At 44.2% G+C, this 21719-nt stretch overlaps 1 protein-coding gene across 4 annotated transcripts in view; it reads right to left on the bottom strand.

The window, feature by feature from the left end:
* Positions 1 to 21719, bottom strand: part of MID1 (midline 1) — a 511850-nt gene that overhangs the window by 158860 nt on the left and 331271 nt on the right. The gene's annotated exons all lie outside the window — the stretch shown is intronic.

Raw genomic sequence — 21719 nt, 5'->3', positions numbered from 1 at the left:
CTGGTTCAGTATTTCTAATATTTGAGATCTGGGAAGGGGGGGGGGGGGGTGGAGGATTAACTGCGCGCGAGCGGCGAGAGCTAAAAACAAACATAGCCGACCTGTTCTGCTTCACAACGGGCGTCATTTCCGGCCACCCTGTTATGATAACCAACCATTTCCCGAGGAGTGAAAATGAAACGCAAGGATGCAACTGGGCAAGCATCTGCAACTCCGACTGAAGCGCCCGAGGGAGAAACCTCGACTCAAGAGTACACAAAACATAGGGGACTGGCACCAGGGGACAGAGATTAGAGCAAAACCTCTCGCACTGCATTCTGGTCCAGTAGGCAGCAATCTGAATTAGTGCACTTCACAAGGAGGGCACTTCACAAGGAGGGCACTTATCTGAAAAGCACACTCCCATCCATATTCAAATGTAGTCAAGGCCGGCCATTGCCATGGAGGGGGGGGGGGGGCAACACTCAGAGGCTCACAGTGGGGTCTCATTCATACATTCATGCAGCAGTCTCGCTCAGACTCCGTTGACTGTCTCCTAAGAAAAATGTGTTTAGTCACTGTTTCTGTAGGCTCCTGCCTCATGGGTTCATCTTACATGTAATTCTTCTCATCCTTACTCCCCCCACCCTCCCACGTACCAATACACTTCACAACAGTGGAGGACCACAATGCACCGACTGACATCCTGAGACAATTAGAAAGGTTACAAAGAGGGTGCAAAGAAATGCACAGAAGGCTGGCAACTGTGCATCGGAGTCAAAGGAGGCTACTGTCCTCCACGCTGGCATTAGGCAAGAGCTCATCTAGGGGGCACTCGAGGAACCATCGGGTGAGAGTCTCACCTCCATCGAAAGCAGGGGAGTGGAGTTTTTCTGCATAAAGCGGAGTGGCATCAAATTTGTTTTCGTGAAGGATGCTAACTGGCCAAAGGTGAGCTCTGAAAGTGTCTCTCATTACCACCAAGCATAACAGAGCTTGTAGGTCACTTTGACATCCTGCCACAAATATAAAGGGCCACGTTACGAAGTATAGGATGTTTGTTACTTTTACTTTGACCTGTTCATCTCTTGTGGAAATTTCTTATCTAAAAGTAAGTCAGAAGCCTGCACATCTCTAGAGTTCTCTAGACTATAATCATTTCAATCTGCTCAGGGCGACCAGGAAGTGGGAGCTAGCTAGCTTCTATGCCAAAGCCCCAGGATGCGGGTATATTTTCGGCGATTCTCCCACCATAATATTGCATCAACAGCAACAACGGCCATGATGCTGGCGATGGCCCACATGAGACAGTCTCTGCTTCTCCCTCCAATAAACACCCCAATATCACAATACTGGATACATGTTTCAGACATCAAACAATTTCAAGGGTTACAGATCTAATCTGATGGTAATTTCAACAACTGCAAAACTGATTTAGTTCTGATATTGTGCTCATTAACTCTATTATCGTTTATAGATTTTCTTTTATGCAATTATGCTCAGATTTTTGTGGCTGTTTTTATCCAGAAGGACATCCACAGATGAACCGAAGATTTTAAGATGATTTGAAGGGAAGGTGTTTGGATATTTTTTTTATTTAGCTATGATGAATAGGAGCAGTTATATTGAAAGGTACACAATTCTAAAAGGATTATATATTCATTCATGGTCCATATCATCAATTAACCGTCAACATAAGGCAGCAGGTTTGAAATCACCCACCTTTTCACCATTCCAAAAACACAACCGAGGAAGTGGAATCAAAACAATTGACAAATCTGTACCACGTTTCAAAAAGAATTACAAAATTGCACCACAGCAAATAAAGGCTGGTTTAAATACGAACCATATACCAACTCTGGTGTACCCATGGTGACAAGTGTGCACTCGAGATGAGGTACAGGGTGGAGCCATTATACCTCAATGTACTGACATCACATGTTCGATAACTATCAACACATTTTCAAGAACTAGCACCAAATGCTTGGAAACTGGCATCATATACAGGGCACTGGCAAACTTTACAGTTGCACTGCCATGATTTATTAAAGTACTGCCATCCTATGACCAGGTCTGCCAGCTTATCGCATGGTGCACAGGCTATGCCTGCTAGAACATAGCAGGCATAGCCATCATTTTCTCAGGTACCATGATCAATTGCCGAGTTAAATCATCATACCTACCATAATATTATGCACATTGGCATTAAAATTTTGGGTCCAACCATCATAATCCAAGATATAACCACAGTATTGCTCAATTGTGGGTATAATGTGGGCCGGTATCAAAAGACACACAGGCCCCCCACAACGATCCAGGTGCAGTAACCATATGTCAAGGTACAACCTACTAATGTCCAGGTCTGGCACCCAATGTGAAAGATCTGGGGAACCACACACAAATAACTTAAAGTTTCTCAATTAAGCAAATGGTTTGAATCCGTGGGTAGACTAAAGAATCCAGATTACTCATGTGGGATTCCAGATTGCTGTCCGATAAAGTGGCACCTTAACCAATAAAAATGTGTTTATGCATAGTGCAGTACTAAAGATTTAATGAATTTATTATGCAAGGTGCCTTGAGTGTCATTTGGCATACTGTACCCAAGGACATATTAATGCATGTTCACATTCTGACTCCAACTGAGAAGAATGTATGTGGTTTCAACTAGCTGGATTCACTCCTAGCAACCACTCCTAGTGCATGGGATACACTTGGAAAGAACTAAAATACAAAAGTGTCTCAAGCTAATGATATAATTGGGAGGACAGCATTTAATTGTACAGCTAGAGTGATTACTGTCACATCGGCTCGTGTGCTGCTGCTACAAAAGCATCAGAGCCTTGAAAAAGACCCTATATTGGGACGAGACGTGTCAGCCCTGAACTGTGATAATTTCTTATGCTCTTACAGCATATTTCACATGTTCTACTAAGCAGTGATTTGTCATATGTTGGTTTTAATAAATGGGTATTCCCGTTTTGGAGAAATACCTTTACCTTAAGTTAATTGCTATGGCGAACAATTTTACATAATTGTGAAACCTGGAAACTTTTGTATGTGCTGTCCCAGAAAATGACCAGTTATTTTACTTTCCTTCATTTTTACAGGGGTGGGTTTGAATAATGGACACTCTAAAGGAATGGGTGACTTTAGATACGCACCAACATTCCACTTTTGATTTTGATTTTTAGCAAGAAGAGAATGTTTTTAGGACATGCATCAGCTGCTATCACAGTTGCTCGCTACAGGCTATTAAATTACCTAAAGTGGAGGTACCACCCTTATATCCCTAGGTCGGCCGTCGTATGCCTATATGAAGCCACCACATTCCCAGGGTTTACCTATTTGTTAAATATTTTTGGAGCATGCTCTGATGATTGGGGGCATTGCAGCCCGCTCAGTGAAGGGTGGTGGGATGGACTGCATACGGACCACACCTGCGGCACTCCTCCTGACTCTATGGATGACAAGGATTCCATTGACCCAACTCAAGCTTGTTGGTTTTGGCTGGAGAGGGAAGTTTGGATCTAATTCAGCGTGGATTTGAATGCTCTAAAATGGAAGGAGTCTTTTCCTAGCAGTTTATGGCCCACAATGCCACAGGCTCCTGAGAGGTTGAGAATAATGGGAGTGGATTTCTTCTTTTCATCCAGGGAAATTAAGAGTTAGTCTATTTGGCCAGTGCCAACTCAGTGACCTTCCCATACCTGGAATTAGACCGATGGTCATGATGAATATGGCTGAGTTGTTAGATTACATTTCGGGTTGTGTGGTGGCTGACACCCACATAAATCACATCTTCAATATTTTAAGACAAGCTCATCATGTTATTTCTACCATGGCTTAATGTGTACAATACACAACCCTAGAAGTCAGTCAAACACCACTCAAGATTAAAAAGAGAAAAGGAAAAAAGGCAGTGGTAAAGTGGAAGAAAGTGCATCACAGTTGCTTTGTAGGAATCCTTAAAGGTTAATATAAACTGAATGTTGGCAAACAACAATTCTTCAGTCCTACATGCTATAGCTTGCTCTGCATTATAGTTCAGGGTGGAAGAGGAAGTGAAAAATCATCTATACAAAGACACTCTACAACGAAATGTAAAGATTAGTTGTTGATATAGAGTTGAAGAATTATATTGAGGTTCATTCACTGGACATAAAATTCCTTAGTCCATTCATGAATATGGTAAATTCTTTTTTCCTTCATGGATATGGCAGCCAGTGCACATAACAGTGACATTTTATCCTTCTTGTGGAAATTCCCCAGGGTCTTCCGCTGGAAGAGGAAAAACTCCACTGTATTTTGGCGCCACTCAAAATGTGAGAGCAGGAGCGAACAAAACACACTTTGGTAATAGAGGGCAAAAAGTAATGAACATCAGCAATATATGAGACTAGCAAACAGGGAGAAACCTTCTGAGAAGTCTCGAGGCATTTAGTACTCTGCCTAGCAAAGACCTGAGTCTTAATATTCTTGAAATACGGTGTTGAAAATTTCCAGAGGCACCACGGTTCTGCATACATCTAAGCTCCCTTGCGGAACACAGGGTTACACGATTCTGTTTATAGAGTTGTCCATTGCATGGGCTCCTCAACAGTCACCGTGATAAGCAATGCTTTCACTGTCTTCAGATCTTCCCAACTAATACGGAAGTTAATTCCACACTTACTGATTCTAGATGGGAAAACTGCATAGTCATCTTCAAACTTAATTTGCATTTCTTTTATTCATGATGAAAAGAAAAATATGAACATCTGTGTAGTGGGGAACTAGAATACAAATATACCTTTTTCCTACTGTTCAACATGCATACTGTTATGTACTGGAAGGTGTAACAACAGTGGCGGCCACCACAATCAAGTGGTGGGGTGGGTGGAGAGGTCCCCGCAGGGCAGCGCAGGGTTAATAGCAAACATTTTAAAAATAAAATTACCTGGAGCTGCCGCCCACATTGCGCCTTGTCCTTCCTGGTCCCAGCATGCACTGGGGCAGCATCACGGGCTACCTGTGCAATACCATGCTGTGCGGGGATTGGTGTGAGCAGGCTGGAAAGACCATCTGCTCAGACCAGGGAGTCTGTGTGGGTTTCTCCAGTTCAATTCAGGTTTTTCCTGTTCAATGCAGCCGGGCTGGAGAAAACCTAAATGTGCATGTGTGTTTTGATTTGCCTGAGACGGCCGACCAAACACATATGTGCACTTAAGGAGTGCATATAGCACTCCTCCACATGCCCTGACTCTCCTTGCACAAGCTGGCTCAGAGGCGGCAAATGAAAGACAAAATGATGCTAGAACATCGTTTTATTTTTCATTTGCTGGCTCTGAACCAGACCGTGGGGCGACATTCCCCTGCCATTGCTGAGGAGCTGCCGCTGTATAACAAGCATATTAGAGAGTTAACTGCTGTCCTGGAATCCTACATCCTGTAGACTAGAAATGAATACAGTGGTTTAATCTTGTTAGGGGAAAGGCAGTGCGTCTGAGGTTGAATCGATGACGCAGAATCTTGAAGACTATGGACAATACAGATTGTATTTGGTAAGCGTTAACCAACATTAAAACATGTCAGCTCTAAAAGACTGGCAAGCAGTTCTGGAATAGCCCAAGGCATTTTACAGAAACACACAGTTCAAACCAATACAATACAATATTCTGCATCGCACTTACTTGATGTCAAGATCTTCTCAGCAGCAACAAGCATATGCCAGAGGTGTCAGACTGAGGGAGCGTGTCCCATGTATTCTGGTTGCACCCCACCGTACATGAATACATGACTGCAGCAGTGCCTCACACAGAAGAGGTATTACATTAGATCGGGATCCTAGATCCTTGTATATTGGGTCAGATGAAAAGACCTTAAATGTAAAATGATGTGAATTTCCAAATCTCTCATTCCTATTGGCTAAGAGTCAACGGCTAGGAAAAGCAAACAGGCACCACCAGCGGCACAATGGCAGAGGAAGGTAGCAAGATGAGCAGAAGCTTAGGGGGAGTAATAATAAATGGCAATAAAGAACATGGGGGCGGGAAAACATGAATAAAGAAATTGAACAAATTTGTATTGAAATTATCTAAAAAACAAGCACTGGCGTTGCCAATAGGTCTCGCATTAGGAAAGTGTGAGCTATTGGTATTGTAAATGACAATTATTTTTTTAATATGTGTTGGCATTGAAAATATAGAAATTAATAGCATTGTTATTTACAAAGCCAATAGCTTACACTTTCCTAATGCGAGTCGTATTGGCTATGGGAATGCTTGTTGAAACCTGCAAAACGAAAGTAACGCTGCCCAAGTAAAAAACAAGCTATCCCAGCCTGCTATGCGCTTTTAATGGTGCTGTACCGTATTGCTATGATGTGAAAATAATGCATTTAAACGATGCAGTATTTTCGTTTACACTCTGCAAAGGATCTTCGAAGTGCGCAGTCCAGAGTGGGGGCAGAGACGCAGACATACGAGAGAGCGCAATACGGAGGAACAGGAGAGAAGCACACAAGGGAGACATCAGGCAAGCACATGCACTCTCGTGGACTTCTTAGTCAAAAATAAAGACAAGTACGGGAAATGCAAGCGACGGGGGGGGGGGTGGGTTGGGTTCACAAGGGAGAGAACAACACGAGTGGTGGGGGAAAACCACGAGGGAGACAGCAACACAGGAAGAAGTACACGCTGTGCTGGGGGAGGGGGGAGGGCCATTAGGAACAGGAACAGATGGCCATGAAAGTGTATGGGCCAAATGCCAGCAACACAGGAAGAAGTACACGAAGGAGGCAGCAACACAGGGAGTGGGCAAAATTCAGACATGGCAGACAGCAACAGTCAAGAGAACATCACAGCGTAGGGGAGAGAAGCATTTGGTTGTGAAGGAGAGAATGGGGGCAGAGACGCAGACATACGAGAGAGCGCAATACGGAGGAACAGGAGAGATGCACACAAGGGAGACATCAGGCAAGCACATGCACTCTCGTGGACTTCTTAGTCAAAAATAAAAACAAGTACGGGAAATGCAAGCGGCGGGGGGGTGGGTTGGGTTCACAAGGGAGAGAGCAACACGAGTAGTGGGGGAAAAGCACGAGGGAGACAGCAACACAGGAAGAAGTACACGCTGTGCTGGGGGAGGGGGGAGGGCCATTAGGAACAGGAACAGATGGCCATGAAAGTGTATGGGCCAAATGCGCGTGCCTGTACGTGCACTCGAAGAAAACGCCACGAAAAAAAGCGGTGGTTTGACTATCCGATGGAGCACATGAATTCTCCCCCATTTCCCATTGCTTCATTGTTTTGTTTCAAATATTTACGCACAAAAAGAACCACAAAAAAAGCGAGGTCATTGAAACCAAAGCGGTCATTCGTCTGCACGTGATCAGATGACTCAAGGGATCTGTTTTTCATTTGTGGCTCTTTTTGACTGTTATTCAAAGAGACTGGCTCTTTCTGTGCAGTTGGCTCGGCGCTTCGTACATCTGCAGTTCAGAACAAGAACAAGTCGGGTTGGGGCGGGAGAGTGAGAGAGTGGGAGGGAAGAGCTGGAAAAGCCCAGGCTCGGCAGTGCAGCATGGATGTGATTGCGTGGAGAGAGAGGGGAGGTGCTGGTGTGGGAGGGGGAGGCTGTGATTGCGTGGAGAGAGAGGGGAGGTGCTGGTGTGGGAGGGGGGAGGTGCTGGTGTGGGAGGGGGAGGCTGTGATTGCGTGGAAAGAGAGGGGAGGTGCTGGTGTGGGAGGTGCTGGTGTGGGAGGGGGAGGCTGTGATTGCGTGGAGAGAAAGGGGAGGTGCTGGTGTGGGAGGGGGGAGTTGCTGGTGTGGGAGGAGTGCTGCTAGGGGAGGAGAAGCCTGATGCCGGATGGGGGCGGGAGAGGCTGGGCTTGCATGCGATGCGCGTGCATGTACACGGGCACTGCATGAAAACCGCGGGGCTGAAAGCCCTTTGGTTTGAAGATGTTTTCGCCACATGAATTCTCGCTACGCTTGATGCGCTTGCGCGCATCGATAGGTCGCGAGACCTAAAAATTATGCCAGATCTTCTTGATAGATGCACCCATGACTCTCTCTTCTACCCCACTCCCGCTTATCTACCCAGGCATCCAGGACTCAGATGAGGACAGAACAGGCTGAACTAAAAGCAAATGCAAGAAGGTTCATATCATTCGTGAATACAGCAGTCGCACTAGGCCTGCCACATCAGACACTACAAGAAAAATATACCTGAGAATTGATGGTGGGGTGGGAAGCTGAATAAATAAGTCTACAGTGCAAGGCTCGCCATGATAGTGATATCACTAAAGCTGCATTATAATAGTGCCCATTTGTCACATGCGCATATCTTAATGTACACTTTATACATTTACAAAAAGACAAACAAAAAATCCATTCCATATATGCAAACTTAGGTGTTACTCTGTCCTCGAGCAGCTCGATTTTACTCTGGACCTATGGGCAGATTTAGACCCTGACCCTAATGAAACGAGCTGTGCTGTTCATGTGCCAATCAACACTTATTTGTCCAAACCCTTGCCATCACTGAAGAAGATGGCACATTTAGAGAGGTGCTGCTCTTAAACAGATTCAGGACGACTGCTCAGCGTGACTTCCAGAGTGCAAGCCCCGAAACGTGACCTCGGCGAACAGGGGTAGTCAAAGACTTTGCAAGTCTGTCCTTGCCAACAGGGGGCCTTTATTTGAAGCCTGTTAACGAAGCATGGCAGCGAAGAGAAAGGTTTTTACGTCCTCTTTAACTTCGCTAATTTACACATTCCACCGCAGAGGATTAGCTGTGCTCGACTCCGCTTCTGAGGTGGCAGGGTGAAACTACAACAGCAGGGGTCGCTGCTCCTCGCCAGCCATTGTTCATTTTAATGAGCTGCTGCGAAGGACGGTTCCAGGCTGAAAGTGCTGACGAAGAGCCTAAGCAAGCCGAGAGCTTATTCTTTACACCAGAACTAAGGGGCATAGTTGATGTGCAACGCCTAAAAACAAAGGCAAGATGCTGTAAATTCAGACCACAACACTTTTTTTGTTGTTGCTTTATTTAGATTTTCAAAAAGAAAAAAAAACAGGGCATCAGGAGACGATACAGCAAGATATAAGGTTTGGGAATACATGTTAATAAGAAATATTATTGAACCTAAGAACAAACAAAAAGAAAGCATATATACACAACAGATTAAATACACAACTCAAATGGGAGAGATAAAAAAAAGACAATTGAATATAGAAGAAGACCATTTATGAGAAAGCCAATCCTCGAGAGGGGCCCAGTTCTTAGATGCCAATAAGCGCCTTCTCCTCCCCCTCAGAGACTGCACAGATGACTCTAGTTTGTACCAAGCGAGCATCCTAGAATTCCAGTGGATAAAAGTAGGGGTCTCAGGGTTTAACCATTGCGATGTTATGCATAGTCTAATCATGGCCATTGCGATAAGCAAAAACACTGATCTATGATTTGTTCTTTGGGAGCCAGTTGAGTATTCATATCCCATTATTATTAATTCAGCTGAAATCTTAACAGGAATCAGAAGTGACTGATTAAGAAAAACTTCCACTTCATTTAAAAAAGAACTTAGAATGGGACATGAATAAAACATATGTATCACGTCAGCAGAAAACAGTTTACATCTAGAACAAGAAACCCCGCTAGTCGATCTAGGAGCCCCCCAGCTAGCTATCCTTGCAGGGGTATGGTACAGGTTGAACATAGACATATCACTTTGAGTACGCAATGTACCAGAAACAAGGACAGATCTAGCTAGTTTAAGCAGGAATTTCAGGTCTATTATTGGAACCCCGAATTTAGCAGCCCACTTTGCATTCTGAGCAGATAGGTCATCCGGAAGTTCTGACAAAAGGTTTTGATAAAGGGGACTTATTCTAGACTCCTTCCTGATTAATTCAATTAAATTCATCTTAGCATACAGATTAGGATTTCTGGAAAAATTCTTGTCAAGAAAACTTCTAATCTGTAGATATTTGAAAAAAATAACTAGATTGCAAGTTAAATTTTTCCTTCAGAAAGGAAAAAGAGGCCAATTGGTCAGCCTGAACTAAATCACCAATTCCCTTTAGACCTAAAGAACTCCATTTCATCATCATACCATCATAGAATATTGGGGGAAGCAAGACAGAAGCATTAAATGGGGTATAAGGATTAAGTTTTTAGATAGCCAAGCAGGAGTGAATTTTCTGCCGGACAGAGAATAAAACCCAACAAATCTTGAATTTGTTTTCTTTTTTAAATAGCTTGGTTCCAGTACACGTGTTAATACCCCTTTGGCAGCATCACCAAGTGCTATTTCATAAATGGATGGGGACATGCACACTGGAATCTCAACATTGTCACCAAGCAAGGGAAGGCCAAAGTGCTGGATCAAAGCAGCCCAGTAATAATATAACAAGTTAGGAACAGCCCAGCCACCTCGCTCCCGGGGGAGATATGTCCATTTCGCAGCCCTTCTCGGCCTGCGATACCCCCAGAGGAACCGTTGACATATTCTTTCAGCTAGGGAATTTTAGCCAGCTACGCTTATTCCATGGGATATGAGTCTCCTGTAAACAGATTAGATCAACCTGTAAAATTTGAAGAATCTTAAAAAAAATCCTACGTTTCTTGGGATCATTGAAACCACAGACATTCCATTTGGCACGGCGGAACCTATCCCCCCCCTGATTATGCAGAATGTACAGAATGTTTGAATCATCGGAACATAAATCATGTTTCCTAAACACAAATGCAATTCTAGGGACAAAAACAGCCTCCTGAGCCCCCACCACCAAAACACCCCCCCTCCCCCCCCACCCCCGAAACCAACCCCCACCCTCCCAATCCCCCTCGCCCCCCAGCCCCCAAGTAAAGCAACAGGACCATGGTCCTTTTGACGTTCAGGTTGGTGAGACCCATTTCTCCTGGAACCGGGGACCCCCCTGTTAAAGTACTACGGAAGACCTGACCACAGAATGAACAGAGGAAGTAAGAAAAAGAGAAATCTAGCAAACTATCTATCAGGTCATCTAAAGTCTCTAGTCTTAGAAATGAAGAGAAATCCTATCCCGAGTCAATCCCAATTTAGTCCAACAAAATTAGATTAAGTAAGACAGTTCAAACGAAATAGTCCAGAGAAACTCCTTGGCCAATATCTCTGATGTGAAATATTTAGTTTGGCCTTTAAAAATCACTTTCAACTTAGACGGAAAGAGTAGAAAGACCTGAGCACTCTTTGCCTGGAACAGAGGAATCCGCTGGCGAAGATGCCAGCGTCGCTCAACTGTAGCTGGGCAGAAATCAGGCCGAACAAAGAATTGGCATCCCTTTGCAATCCGTTTCTTGTCAGGTCTGGCGAGATCAAATATTTTCTCACGAGCGAGAAAATTGTTGAAGCATATCAGGATGGCTCGCGGGAAGGTTTTATTAGTACCAGCAGCTGAGGTCTGCCGCTTCTGAAATGGAAACCGATGTGCCCGCTGTATTTCCAAGTTCCAGTCCCATTGTGTGACTTCTGGGAACGCCTCCGCAAAGAGCTCGACTATGAACTGCCTAACATCCTCGCCTTCCTTATTTTCTTCAATTCCTAGAACTCTCAAGTTGTTTCTTCTTGCTCGGTTTTCCAAGTCCGTGAGCTTCCATAGAATGTCCACACGTTGCTCCTTAATCTCCCATGTGAGTTCTTTCTGGGCCACCACTGCGTCCTCTAAGGCTGAGATCCGCTCCTCAGCTTCCCCAACCCTGGAGGCAATGTCAGTGCATGTTTTCACCACCCGCCGAAGGGAATTTTTCATTCTACGACAAGCCCCCCTGTGTACGAATGTTCTCCTGTCTTGTTGCCTCTCTGTGGGTGATGATAGTTTGGTAAATCATTGAGAGGGTGACCTCCTCAGAAGTTTCTGTTGAAGAGCCGGAGGGGTTGCCGGGTGTGGCTTCATTATTTATTGCAGCTTGATCTAATGCTGTATCCTGTAAGCAGGCAGTATTTATCAATCCCTTAGGGCCGAGGACTTTACGAACTGTATTGACAGCGGCCGCTGAATTCACATCCTTAGAAGCCTCACTAAGGCGCCAATCCCCTGATTCACTATCATAGTCAGACCATTCAAGTTCAGCATCGAACTCTGCATCCTCCTCCGCTGATGAGTGATCAGAGACTGAGTAGAATTTATCCGTGGCCTCAGTGCTCTCCAACCCTCTTGAATCAAGACCGAGCTCAGGGGTGAGGTCTGTAACATTCGGGAGCAGCAGATTAGAGCCTTGCTCAGAGAGAGAGACCGGATGGGCACTGGATTGAATACATGGCTGAACTACAGTTCCCAGCATACATTGAGGAAGAGATATGGGCACAATGATGGACAGATCCTTTGAGTTTTGTGCAAGCGTGGCCCCTAAGTTGATATCAGCCGCAGTTTGAGCCTGTGCCTGTAGCCCATTATATGGAAAAGTGTTAGTTATATGCTGCGGTGATAACAGGTTAATCGACTGAGAATCAAGGTTAGGAGTTTCAATAACGAGTGTGTGCGCTGAGTCCAAAATTGATTTCACTAGATGTAACTGTGATTCTAGCAACAAAGTATCAGTTTCAACACTCATTCCCTTACCGGCAGAAGACTTCGGCAGACCATAACACTTTGTACTGTGAATGCAATTAAAGACCAATCTTTTCTCATAGAGGAAAGAGCAAAATGGCTGCAAGGTCTTCAAAATTGAACTTTCAGCTTGCTGCCTCAGGAGATGCGTGAAGAACACTTAAACAGGTCCGCGACATTTCATTTTCGTCAGAACCTGCGTGCCTTGTATACAGGACAAAGGCAGCCTGCAGAACTTAAGTTGCTATAACCTGCAGAAGTCGCTATCACCTGCAGAAGTCCTTATCACCTGCAGAAGTCGCTATCACCTGCAGAAGTCGCTATCACCTGCAGAAGTCGCTATCACCTGCAGAAGTCGCTATCTCCTGCAGAAGTCGCTATCCCCTGCAGAAGTCGCTATCACCTGCAGAAGTCGCTATCACCTGCAGAAGTCGCTATCTCCTGCAGAAGTCGCTATCTCCTGCAGAAGTCGCTATCACCTGCAGAAGTCGCTATCTGCTGCAGAAGTCGCTATCACCTGCAGAAGTCGCTATCACCTGCAGAAGTTGCTATCACCTGCAGAAGTCACTATCTCCTGCAGAAGTCGCTATCTCCTGCAGAAGTAGCTATCTCCCGCAGAAGTCGCTATCTCCCGCAGAAGTCGCTGTCACCTGCAGAAGTCGCTATCTCCCTCAGAAGTCGCTATCTCCTGCAGAAGCAGCTATTAGCCCGCAGAAGCCACTATTATCTGTAGAAGCTGCTATCTCCTGCAGAAGCCGCTATCACCTGCAGAAGCCGCTATCAACTGCAGAAGCTGCTTTCTCCTGCAGAAGTCGCTATCACCTGCAGAAGTGGCTATCACCCTCAGAAGTCGCTATCTCCTGCAGAAGTCGCTATCTCCCGCAGAAGTCGCTATCTCCCGCAGAAGTCGCTATCACCTGCAGAAGTCGCTATCTCCCTCAGAAGTCGCTATCTCCTGCAGAAGTCACTATCACCGGCAGAAGTCGCAATCACCTGCAGAAGTCGCTATCTCCAGCAGAAGTCGCAATCACCTGCAGAAGTCGCTATCTCCAGCAGAAGTTGTCATCTCCTGCAGAAGTCACTATCACCCGCAGAAGTCGCTATCTCCCGCAGAAGCCACTATCACCTACAGAAGCCGCTATCACCCGCAAAGGCCGCTATCACCCGCAAAGGCCGCTATCACCCGCAGAAAACCGCTATCAACTGCAGAAGCTGCTATCTCCTGCAGAATTTGCTATCACCTGCAGAAGTAACTATCACCTGCAGAAGTCTCTATCTACTGCAGAAGTCGCTATCTGATACCTGTATGGGTTATGTTTGTGCTTTATAAAACTTAAAAAAAAAAATCTACTGCAGAAGTCGCTATCTTGGCTTTCTCCTGCACAAGTCGCTATCACCTGCAGAAGTCACTATCTCTTGCAGAAGTCGCTGTCTCCTGCAGAAGTCGCTATCACCTGCAATTAGGTGGGGGATTTAAATAGCTAATCATGTAATGCCAACTTGCTAAGAGAATGCTCCCTAACAACCTTGACTCTAGTAATAGAAGTTTCTGGTATCAACAATTCAGCGTATACGCATTGAAACAATGCATCTGAAGGCTGCAAGGGGTTCCCAGACCCCACAATACAGCTCTATTCCCTATCATTCTCTGCATGTCACTCCCTGCACTGCCATGAACCACCCTCTTGTGACTGGAACACGCCTTTCAGTCTATTACTGTTTTCTTCACAAGCATTAAAAGGGGGCCACCCTTGTCTGAAGAGATATCAATAATGGGGCAGACGTCTAGGCAGTTAGTATAGTTCACATAAGCCCGCTGTTAGCAAATACAAATGTACTTTTAATGTCCTACGGTCAGAAGTCAGACTGAAACAAACTGAAATAAGTTCCACTGCAAACAGAGGGTAAGGCTGCAGCTACAAATTTTGGATGACAGGACAGCAATCTTTACTATGAGGTGGGGCGCTTAATTTGGAATCATACATCCCTGTGATAAAAGCCTTGTTTTCCAAATTATACTCCTATGTGGTTATGGAGGTCATAAACTGTATAAGAAGAGGTAATCCTCTAACCGTAATATACAATGGTGGCGCAAGTTGGGCCTTTTTTTCTTGACGACACTTAGGTAGAAGATAATGCCAACCCTGGACACTGCATGCATCATGAAACTGGCAGACATCGCAATTTAGTCTCTCATGGAAATGTTAATCCCAAAATTGACCAGGGGATCCGGTGTACAACATTAAAGAGGATTTATAATAGATCAAGAGCATACAAGTAAAACAAAAAATCAACGTGTTCAAGAGCGGCACGGTTTACTTAGTCAAGTAGAGAGTACAGACTAGTGTTGGGAAACCAGGGCTATTCTGCACTGGACAATCCATGATGAAGTATTATCCATGACAAAACTTTAAATTAGCACATTCCCTCTCTGCAAACATACACAAAGAAATGAAAACTCTACCACAATGGGCATCATGCTATTGGGGCTGATGGATGACTCTTCGAAGAATGTGAGATTAATGAATGAACTTCAAAGCTACATCTGGGTTTCATGAAAAGGTTCACTGGCACTCTGTGATGTAGGGACTCACAACTTGCACTACAGAGAATGAAAAGACATGTTGTGCACATGAACAGGAAAAACAGCTAGGCTTCAGAGACCTCATTGGAGATCATAATTACAAGATGGACAGTTTCCAAGACAAGCTTTTAAAAAAGATATAATTACTGATGTGGCCCGACAGTGACATTAGGAAATGGGAAAGTTCAAAACAGGTTCTACTCACACAGTGATTTTAGAAATGCACATTTGATTTCACACATAGAACATTGACACTTCAGGTAATATAAAGGAAAGATCAATAGGGATAAAGAGACAATGTAAAAATGTTCATGTAACACATTCCCAACAAGAAATGTAAAATGATTGTGTTGTTAGCCCCAAAGGGGTACATTTCATTGCATTGCTACCAGGCTCGCAATCTTCTCTGCAGATGGGTTGAAAGAGTCTCAGACGTGGATGATGCTCGAATCATAGGGCAACAAAGGGATTCGAAGGAGATGGAAAAGTGTCAGTGGATGTGATCTTAGGACATTGATTTCAGGACAGTAGTACCCGTATGAAAAGGAGTCTGGGACTGTAGACAATTCAGCACTGTACACTTCTGGGGTTACCACCTCCCCTCCCCCTTGAAAGATAACCATGCAGAGAAAGGTTTCCCAGTTATTTCAATTAAGCCATCATGATGAAACTGATAATGTGTTGCCATTTACTAGGTCAAGAGCATTGAAGTCTTGAGAGTGTGTTGATTCCATGCATCCATGGCCTATACATAGGCTTCACACGTCACCCCACAACACGCTTGAAGGGGCTCAATGACACCCTCAAAGACCAGGATAGCTCCTGGTACACACTCCCCATTTATGCACCACCACAGACAGCTTGGTGTGCACGCCAATGTAGAGTGTACCAGGTTAGGGATTAGTTAACATACAATGTGGTGACGTTAAGTGTTTTTTATATACAGCATACTTCTTCCAATTACTATTCCACTTAGTGCTTTTGGATGCAAACATGTGTCTGCAGTTGGTGCCTGCCCCTAGAGGATATTTCATGGGGTGTCTGAGCACAGGCCTTCCCACATGTCATGTGACCTTCCCAAATGGATGAGAAACATTTCTCAAGTGCCCTTGGATATCCTGGGAGATCAGTTAAGCTCACTTCTCCCGGTCAACATAGCCCATCGCTCCACCAGTGACCTCACTGACTGGTACAATTCCGAACTAGTATCCTTACTTGACAAAGTAGGTCCACTTAAGCTCAAGAGGAGCAGAAGCACTCCATCCAGAACATGGTTCAACTCTGACCTCAACTCAGAAAGACGAAACTTAGGGCCAAAGAAAGAAAATGGAGAAACAACCCGACCTCCATCCTTCGTGATCAACTTAAATCAGCCCGTAGGAAGTACACCAACCACATCAAAAACAAGAAATCCAGCTTCTTCCGCGAGGCACTGGACAGTGCCAAAAATAGATCGAAGGAGCTCTATAGCATCATCAGACAACAAACCTCCAAGCCAGTGGCCTCATCCGTACAGGCGTCCAAAGTACTCTGAGACAACTTCGCCCACTTCTTCAACGACAAGATCACAAAAATCGAACTATCATTAGCCTTCAACAATTCACACCCAACAAAGAATATCACGGCTGTTCCTCATGCTCGCTCTCTTGGCTCTTCGCCCACCCCCTGGCTTAGCTTTCGTCCTGTTCATGAAACGGAGATAATCTCGTTGATCTCCACCGTTAAACCATCAGCGCATATCTCTGAGCTCATTCCTCCCCTTCTAATCAAAAAAATGAAACACGCTTTTGCACCGCTTTGGGGCAAAAACATAAACAGCTCCTTAAAAAATGGAGTGGTTCCCGATTGCCTAAAAATGGGGCAAGTCACCCCATTGCTGAAAAAACCCGGTCTTGATGCGACAGATTTGAACAATTTCAGACCTGTATCAAACCTCCCCCTGCTCTCAAAAACACTTGAACGATGCGTTCTTCATCAACTAACACAGCACCTGGACAACATCAACCTATTGGACCCCCACCATTCTGGTTTTGGAAAAGGTTGCAGCACAGAAACTGCGATTCTGAACATCATGGATGATATCCATAGATCACTAGACTCTGACAAATGCTGCCTCCTCATTCTCCTTGACCTCTCTGCAGCTTTTGATACGGTGGACCACAATCTCCTCATTGGGGCTCTTCAAGAAAAAGCTGGTCTCGGCGAGGTAGTTCTCAAGTGGTTTTCTTCCTTTATACACAATCTCGCACAAAAAAATCAAAATCAAGAACTTCACCTCCGAAACGCAGCAAGTCAACAAGGGCGTCCCCCAAGGACCGGTGCTCTCTCCACAACTCTTTAACATCTACATGGAACCCCTATCCAAACTACTCAGTCAAGCCAACATTCGCTTCCACCTCTACGCGGACGATACGCAGATCTATTTGGAAACTACCTCTCTCAAAGACATCCAAAGATTAAACGATGTCTTGAAAGATGTTCATGAATGGCTGACTAACAATCACCTGAAACTAAATCCAGACAAGACAGAGACACTGCTCATCTCGAACAAGGAGGATAACCCACAAATCGCTGAATAGTTAAAGGCTATCGATGTGCTCAAAGGGAATCTTACTCTAGCAGACTCTGTCAAATCTCTAGGCATCACCTTAGACCCAAAACTGAACATGATGAAACACATTAAGAACTTGGCCAAAAGTGCATACCTTAACCTTAGACTTCTGAACAAAATCAAACCCTACATTCCAATAAAGGATCTCAAACTGGCCACACAATCTCTGGTACTGTCAAGACTGGACTATGGGAACGCAGTCCTAACAGGAATTCCTAAATCGCATCTAGCACCGATAAAAACAACATTACTTGTGGCAGCCAGAATGATCACCTGCATCAAAAAATCTGATCATATCTCACCTGCACTTAAAAAACTCAAATGGCTTCCTGTAGAAATGCGCAGTAACATCAGAACGGCCTGCCTAACCCACAAAACCCTACATACAGGCAAACCCGATTACCTGGCAAAAAAACTCAAAAAGGCAGATAAAGCCAGAAATCTGAGAAGCTCTAACTCCCTCCTACTCATCCCTCCTAAAACCAGAAGGAAAAGAACAGCGGACTGCTCTTTCACTGGAAACTCCCCCAAAATTTGGAATTCCATCCCTCCGCACATCAGAACCATACCCTCCTTTGTGGAATTCAAAAGTCAACTCAAATCCCTATTCCTTACCCGTTCCCTTGGTGGTGGACAACACGGGACAGACAGCAACAACAGAGCTTTGTGACCCCTAAGAACCTTGAAACAAAAGACGCTCTACATGACAATTATGCCGCTCTATACTATGTCACTCGTTCATTGTCTATCGCTCACTTGTCTTGTTTCTGTTGATTATATACTTTGCTCCCACTGTAAAGAGCTCTGATACCTTTGGGTCTTGACAGCGCTATAGAAAACTTCTAAAATAAAATAAATAAATCTTTATGAGTAGAGAAGTAAACCGAATAGTTGTTTTTAACTGTTTCGGTATGACGGTTTTGGCTACATATCAGGACCCACATGTCAAGATAGAGATAATGCATATTTCCAAATATTGAGTCTGGAATTGTTCAATAAAATATGAGAGGGTTTTAATGATAATAATGCATTTTTCGGCAGATATCCAACTGGTACTCTTGAGTCATTATAAGATTATTAAATGTTTTCTGACACTGATGAGAAGGAAAGATGGTGCTGGGGCATCACTGGACTGTTTTAAATTCCTGCCTGATACAGGTTTTTCAACGCAAAGTGGGCCTCTATTTGCATGGAGTTCTGGCTGTGATACCATGTAAAAGAGCAAAAAGATTACGATGCTAAAATTGGTAAGATTTTAAAAGTTTAAAAAGTAGAATAATAGCTTGTGTAATGTGTTCGATCAGATTAGTTATGGGATGAAACAAACCCCATTAATTAACTTAAGAGCCCCTCAGTCACTGGAGTAAAATATGCTCCTATCACTCATTGTTTCACTGACTAGCTTGTTGATTTGGTCATCAAACACTCCGAGAGCAAGACTGGCACAGCGGATTTAAGCAGCTGAAACCTTAAGTATTTCAATTAAAATCTGGCTAAAATGTGAGGCCTTTAATCTCTCTGCATGAAAGAATATGACTGTACACTGGCCCAAAGAATGGCTGCTGTGGCATATGATCATTAAAGAATTCACTCCTAATTGGCAACAGAACTAAACTGTGATTTGATCACATAAAATGAAAATTAATGTTCATTATATCCTATATATTTCCATTTTTATGCCCTGAGAGCCACTCCCCTACAGCGGCGGAGCCAGACAAACTTCACCTGCACTGTAAGTGATTACCTGCACAAATTAGTCTGAATTGGTGGCAACATAGCAGAAAGATTTTTATTGATAGCACATGCTGCTCACAAAGCCTCATTCCTTTAACTTTTTAATTCCTAGGGTGTTCCCTCTGGGACACCGAAGAGGTATGCCAGAAAGACTGTGCTATTTGACTGTTGTTATTATGGATGTCCGAGGAGTGTGCGTGCGGCACGGTTTCTGGCGCACCTGTGTTATCATCGAGGGGCGGACCTTTATCAGGAAACACATCTGTACACTTATCTTCACCAGTTGTTGCAGCCAGTGGTGGTCGGTAGCAAATCACATTGGGGGGGGAGAGCAAAAAACATACAAATAACAAATGCACATATCATATATACATATACACATAACAAATACACAAAACACATAACAAATACACCTAAATATACACATTAAAAAATCACTTCCTTAACACTGAAGCTTGATGTTCTGCAGTACGACCTTGTTAGTCTGCAGCACGTTCTCCGGCCGTGAAGCCCACAGCCAAATCATCCAAATCAAAACGCTGTTCTAAAGTATCTTGACTGGCTGGAGCAGGTTGGCTCCACGCTCCGTAAGGTCCTGGAGGCCTGTGCCTGCCCTCCATCCCAGCTGTCTAAGTCAGCCAGGCTGGAGAGGTTTGCCTTACGCATGACGGTTTGTCCGTAGCAAGGTAGCCGGCCAAACCAACATGCTCAATGCAAACTTAGGAGGCCACTCACTCCTCACTGCTGCCAATCATTGGCAGCAGTGAAGCACTGGCCCCGCCCTACCCTTGTACTCTGTTTGCTGGCAGAAAGGGTCAGACATACAATTGTAAAATAAATAATTTATTATCAATTCATTTTTTGACGCTTTCTGCCCAGCAGTGTGGTGGGGGAACGCTCCTCCGCTCCCCCGGTCCCACAGAGGAACAGGCTCTGGTTGCAGCCTTCAGTCAATATGTTTTATTCAGTTATTTAGTGTCTTGAAGGCTTCAGAGCACTGGCAGCATAGTGGAAAAAACAGGGCAATATAGTTAAAAGGAACTGTGAAGTGTAGTTAAGAGACCAACTGGATGGTGAGTCCCATTTTTGTAGTGTTCAGTCACAATCCTTGATTGTGGTCGGTTGCAGGCCACTATGAAAAAGATTGGACCATTCTATCCAGTGATGAGCATGGTGGTTTGTTTATTTCACAGTTTGAGCTTTGCTCTCTGTGTTATAGACATATGGGCCATCATTGTGGAATTGGATTAGAAAAGATTTAGAAAGGGTCTCTGGCTGGGTTGTAATGAGTTTCTATTATTTTCCTGGGTCTTAAACCCAATAAGACTTGTGAATATAGCATATAACTTGAATTTAATTTTTATCCCAATGGTAGCCAGCATTTAACTTTCAGTGCTGACTTAAGATGGCCTTGTCTTGTATCCCGAGGTTGACACATAATCATTTGCCTGGTTATTGTGTTGCAACTGCTCTGTTGGTGTCTTGGGTAGGACAGTGTATATGATGTTGTAATAGACTAGACAAGACACTAGCAGGGCTTGCATTAGACCCACTATGTTGCATTGAAGGCGAAGGAGGCAGGGAGGATCTTCCCTTTGCACAGGAAGATAGAAGTTGACACCTTTATCTAGAATATTAATAAATGTGGTGAATGATAAGCATGCACCAAGGATGACCCGTACATTTTCTATTTCCTGGTAAGCGATCATAGGGGATCCAAGGCTGATGGGCCATTCAAAGAGGTAGACGCACGGACTGGAACTTGCTGCCATAATGGAAAGAGTTTGGGACCTGTTTAGAAAGAGGAATCTTCCTTTCATTTATTGGTGTATGTGTTCAAGACATTTGCTGTATGACTACTCTGTCACTGTTCTGACAGATGAGAATATCTGGAACTGGAGTAGGTATTTACTCAGTACTTTTTCATTGGGGGGATGTGCACATTATCCAGTGATGGTGTATGAGATAAGCCTAGCAGCATAACCAAACTTGTGTTGCATACTGAAGAAACTGCAGGTCCAAACCCTGACTTTGGACTCTGATTTGGAGATGAAAACTGCACCATACACTGCAGCAGTGGTAACAGCTGCCAGCTCGAAGTCTTTTTAAAAGATTTGTTAAACCATGCTTCATACTGTATGAGCCTTGGAGCATAAGTGGCTCTTTTTTTTTTTTTGATCAAATAATAAGTGGCTCTTTTGAATTAATTAAGGATGGTGAGGAGTTCTTTTCTAATGT

This window comes from Lissotriton vulgaris, chromosome 8, assembly GCF_964263255.1.
Source record: "Lissotriton vulgaris chromosome 8, aLisVul1.2, whole genome shotgun sequence".
Classification (NCBI taxonomy): Eukaryota; Metazoa; Chordata; class Amphibia; order Caudata; family Salamandridae; genus Lissotriton; species Lissotriton vulgaris.
Note: the sequence above shows the minus strand (reverse complement) of the source record. Positions and strands in the feature narration are given on the sequence as shown.